Here is a 6,000-nt window from a genome sequence, read left to right on the forward strand (position 1 = left end):
GGAGGTAGCAGAATGCAACCAGTAGAGAGCTGAGAGTTATAAAGTCTGATCATAATAGACTATTGATAACAAACTTTTTCACCTTTTCACCTGTATTGATAGGACAAGAGGAGGAGAGAGTGACATCTGGAGACATCATGCATCTGGAAGGCAAGACCAATCAATCAATCAATCAATCAATCAATCAATCAATCAATCAATCAATCAATCAATCAATCAATCAATCAATCCTAGTTGTATATCTCCAATTCATAACGAATGTAATCTAAAGACGCTCTTCAAAAAGCAAGGAAAAGACCTCACTCTCTGTTATATTATTTACAAAGCCGCAGGTTTGACTCGAGGGCTGAAGCCTCTTTATATATGTGGCTCATGCTCTACAAGCTGAGCTAAACCAGCGCCCCAATCTTATAATATTTCATTCCATTTCTGATTGAACTCGCTCCACTTTCAACTCTGGACTCCTAACTAACCCGTCACCATCTGCATCTCAGAGGGGACCCCCCCTGTGACACGTCCCCTAAACATGACGTAACACAGCGATTGATCCCAGCGGAGAGAAACCGCCTGGTTCAGGATGTCAGGATTTATTCAATTATTCACTGGCCCTAGCCTTTGGCCCGAGGCTGTTCAACTCTTTTACCTTTGCTCCTCTCTATAACTCATCAAATGCTGTATTTATGAATAAAGAAAACATGCAGGAAGGCTTGATGTGATGCGCTGCTGCTGTTATCGCAATTCATGTCACGAACAGCAAAACTTTCCTGTTTCCTCTCCGAGGAGCAGAAGCCGCCCACTCTGACTACCGATCAAAGAGGATATACGTTCAGCTCATGCAACACAATTTGTGTTCATATTTTCATTGCAGACTGTGAAAACTTAGAGGGAAAAGTGGACACAGATTCTGATTGTCTTTATTGTGCTTTTTAAGAGGTATTGTGAAGCTGTATCTTGTTTGTCAATAAAATTATAATTTTGTAAGCAAGTCAGTCTCAACGGCGAATTTCTTCATCATCAAACACATCAACAACAAGGGAATCCACATCAATTGTTTCATTAAAGGGATCGTGTTTTGGTTTATTTCGATGAAAGTAACTATGCCTTGAATTTCAAATTTTCCAACTTAAGCATCCCCTAGTGGTAAAATCTATAAGGACACTGAAGCAGGACCGCAGTATCCACTGTTTAAGGGGTTGGGAACAACACATGGACTGCATTCATTTTAACCAGGGTTGTCAGATTTTCAGTATAAACAACAACAACCCAAGACATGCTGTCATCATGATTCATTGAGGGCATTATATCATAATACTTGCCTCTGTTGATCAGTGGCTGAACTGAGACTGTCCAACAAAGAAAAGCATTGAAGCAGTCAGCTTGGTAAATGCCTCTGAACGAAAAAAAAAAGTTGGTTGTATCACAAAGTCAGGGGACTAAGATTAACTTTTTTTAATCTGAAAACAATTAATATAAAGACAAAACAAAGGCTTTGCACACATCGAGCCCATGCACACAGTGTCAGTGCTGAAATAAAAAGTCATATCAGTGCTGAAGCTACTACAGTTTGTTTCTCATCATGTTTCAGCTATTTCATTGTTTTGAAACTGTGATGTACCGGTAATAGTTAATATCACAGTACAGGCATGGCTCTGCTGCGTCCATGATATCTCAAAGGGAAACACGTTTCCCCAGGTGCTTCACATCTTTCTGTTACAGAGGTTTCTGTTCATATGGTTTTAAATCCTTTCTTTCAAACAGATCCCTCTCAGGACTGAATCCAGGCTGCGCAGCACTGAGCACATCCTACTGAGCGTCCTGATTTCAAGCTCTACTTATCAGCTTCTCCAAGACTCCTGTCAATGTGACCACCCTGCTGTAAGTGACTTTTCTAACTTTGATGTGCAGGTAGAAGATTATTTACACAATCTTAAAGTAACAGAAGGAAGTTTTAAAGTGTTAATCTGTCAGAACTAAATGCTGCTGTGCTCTTGGAGATGTTATCTCCTCTTGTGTTACGGCACAACAAAGCTGTTACTGCGGGTCATTTCAATGGCTACTGAATTTTTAAGTATCACATCATCTTAGATCTAAGTCAGGAGTCTGAAATTTAAGCTGAGGCAACTTCAGCCTTGATTTGACTACGTTCAAGTCCCAAAGCTCTTTCTGCCAAGGACATTAAGTCTTTGAGTCACATTTCAGATGATATGAGACTTTTGATGAGCGGCTACTTTGATCTGATACTCTGACTTCAATTAACTGACTTTAAATATCAACCTTAACTCAGGATTTAACTGTATTACAAACTTAGCAGCTTTCTATTCTTAATTAAATAAATAAAATATAACCCTAATCAGAATCTCTTTCAGTAAGTTTTTGTATTTTATGCTTAAGATCAAAGATAATTCTTTGAAACAAATGCCGTAAAAAATGTGCACGCTAACATGCTAAACTAGGATGAGTAACCAGGTAAACAACATGTTCATTTTGAGCATGTTAGCATTTAGCTTATAAGTCATCGCTGTTGCTAAGGTTGCATCCAGACCAACTTTGGTGGAGTGGACTAACAGACAGGCGGGGGTCACCGGGTAACTCACAATATGATGCACAATGCGTGACCCACAGTAACGTCAGAGTCTCATGATACACTGATCATTGGTATCAAAAGACAATCAATGGTATATCACAATATCTGATAGAAGAATATACAATTCCCCTAAAAAGGAAAAGTGCAAGATCAATGAATTCATTCACAGCTATTTGGTGTCAGTTTCACCTCTTCTCCTGTTTCATCTCTCTTTTTTTAACCGCTGTCAGACATGATCTTTTTTCTTGTTTTTATCCCGCTGTCAACTTCTTCCTCGGTAAATTAACATCTGTACACATCACTGTCATTCATGGCATACAAAGCCACAGTGAGGGGTCATGAAGGAGTGACATGGAAATCTGTATAGAGCGCAGTATTTTTAATGTTTTAAATTAAATATCTACTGTATATTTTGAGGACGCCAATGGCCTGAAATCTGACCAGTAGCTCCTTTCCTGCATGTCATTGCCCACTTCCCTCTACTGTTAAAATGTATATTTGGCACTGTATTGTATGCATTGTGGATGACGATATATTGGCGCATTGCTATTTTGTCCCACCTATATGGAGGTATGATGCGCTGAACAGACACTAGATTTCTATCTTTGAGGAGCCAAATAAAGATACAGCCAGTAACAAGATGTATCAACAGGTAAATGTTGCTCCAGTATACCTTTCAATGTTCATATGTCTGTATTTTTTGTACTTCTTTTACCTATGTCCCAACCACCTATAAATATGATTTTTGTTTGGAGACTTGATTTAACAGTGATTATCCTGGTCTACCAATCGAACTCTTCAATTCCCTTCTAAAAACACTGAAACAACACACACCCAATCGTCATCTATCATGGTGAGAAAACACGAGTTAATTTAAGATCTTTATCCGAGTTATTCAGATACACCAGGAAAACATCCACGACAGGAAGTGTTGTGTTGAAATCTCTTCTCAGTACGCTCACAGAGGGGGAGTGGGGTTTATTGGATGACAGGATGGGCTGACATGTTGGTTTACGCTGCAGCAGTCCTGCCTACCTGCCTGCGTGGACTCTGCGTGGAACACAATCTCACCACAGGGCTCAGATAGCTCCACAGATCAATACTGCAAGAGAGTGATGAAATAAATAGTTGTTCTTACCGGCTTACTGCTGTGATGGTATTCTGCTTACAGGAGTAAAAATTAAGTCATCCAGGCTGCTGTTGAGAGAGACGTGAAAACACTCAAGAAGCAGAGTGAGTCTACTTTTGAGTCTACTCGTGAAAAAACTTGGAAAATATATGGACAATAATGGGATGTAGGTTGAGTAAGGAGTGTGGAAGCTGGTGACTTATGTTGCACTCTTTTTATGTGACTTAGCAAACCTGCTTCATTCAGTAAAAGGGCAGTATTTTATTTTTTTACCCAGCTTATGAGAGGGGGGGAAGGTGTTTATTTGAAAGGCAGAAAACAGCGTACGCTCTCGAGTAGATCAACTGTGCACACAATTGATCAAAAAGCTTGAATGTGTACTTCTGCTAAGGGAGTCTGGTTCGGCTCGATTGAGTGGAAAATCACTGCAGAGTCACTTATCCTCTGGAGAAACTACCAACGGACTTTATTCACATAGTTTTTAGGACACAGTCCGTAAAAAAGTTGTTGCCCCATTAAATGAATAACTGAAATATGATAACTCCACATTAAGGAAAATGCTTCCTCACTCTTTTTGGAAAGCGGTTTGTTTTGGCTCAGCACTCCAGTAAAAGGAAAATCGACAATAACAGCCTCCTAAGGTATCAGAAATACTTTAAAGTCTCACTCAGAGTCAACGCACAAGCAGCTTATAGTACAACAGGTAATTAGAGAGCTGCAGCAAAAGTTCTCTCAAAGTCTTAGGGAAGTTTTAAATTGTACTTTTTTTTGTCTTCCTTGATAGAAAGGGAGTTGTATATTTGTACTAGATGTCAAAACCAACAGACTGCAGTCATTCATTTGTAATCACTGGGTAAGAAATCTTGAATAAATTGTTGTTTTGGGGGGTTTTCTGCAGGATTAGTGAGTGTTATATCAACTGTTTTAAATGATTTTTGTCCTGACTTCAGTGTTGACTCGACAGCAAGGTTTGACGTCAGCAAAGTGGAGCCTAAAGCCTAATTACTATTTCATTTCTCTGTCATCTAAAAGACCCCCCAACTATGCTTGTGATCAGGTTCCTTTGACTCTGCAGCCTTTGTTGTAGTGTTGTAATCTTAGTTATACCTTACACTTTTATCAAAGACGGGCTGCACACAGCGCTACAACAACCAAAGGGGGACAAGCCTTCCCCCAGAGCAGCTTGATTCTGTTTGTACGCTGGAAACAAAGATCTTAACGGGCCTTTATCCTAGAGTTCTGAACTAAGGTGACATTGAAAAGTCGATGCATTCGTTGGCGGCACTTCTTACTGTAACTGTAATGTTCTACTATGGGGAAATGGTACTCCTTGTTGTGCATGTACACAACATTTTTTTTTTAAAGTATCCCTTGGAAGAGATAACTTTGAAAATGATCTCGGCTCGGCACATAAAATCCCCAAACTGTTGTCAAAAGAACATCCACTTCCCTGCCGCTTTCTTCGTGTTAATTTACATGCATGCGGAGCGATGGGAAATGAAACAGTGAACCTTTGTGGTGGTGGTGATGCTCTAATGAATGGCTCTCTCATCCCTGAGATGCAGTTTTTGACTGTGACTTGCAGCTTGTGGCTGACATATTGGGGGTGACACAATGAGACAAGGCTTGTGGAAAGACGGGAGAGCGGAGAACCTAGATAAAGCTGCTCCGCTGAGCTGCCGGCAGGGGGTCTTTGAGATGTCTCCACGAGAGGGGCGGAGGGAGGAATTTTGGGAGGCAGAGCTCAGAGTAAACAGTATCTTCTGAAAAACAACAACAGCAGCAACCCCCGCGCTCCCTAATCAAGTGGCTTTATTGAAATGCAAAGCCTCGCTCCTTCAGTTCCTCACGAAAAACCAAGAGTGATTAAAAGTAAAGTACATTCCCTGCACCATTACTCTACCTAAATTACATGTTTATACACCGGCTGGGATTTAACAACATCATATAATTAGGCATTATTAGTGTCATCGTGAAATATGGCGTAAGTCTAGTGAAGCTCGGCAGATTAATTACATGAAACAGCACCTCACACAAACAGCACAAGAACTGAGGCCTCTCTCTCTCTTTCACTGCGAGTTTTCTGTCTGTATGTTCTAATCCATCTATTGCTGCCGCCGTAAACCCCAAACACTGCTTTGTGTTAAGCTGAGTGGAGTTATAAAAGGGCAAACACTGTAAGGGGGAAAGTACCGAGACAATGTGAAGACGAAGGATTCTCAGATTCATGCTGTGTTTTAAAAAAAGTATGGCAGAGAAAAACATCCCGACTGCACAAAGATACCAT

The sequence above is a fragment of the Labrus mixtus genome, chromosome 1, assembly GCF_963584025.1.
Source record: "Labrus mixtus chromosome 1, fLabMix1.1, whole genome shotgun sequence".
Taxonomy (NCBI): Eukaryota; Metazoa; Chordata; class Actinopteri; order Labriformes; family Labridae; genus Labrus; species Labrus mixtus.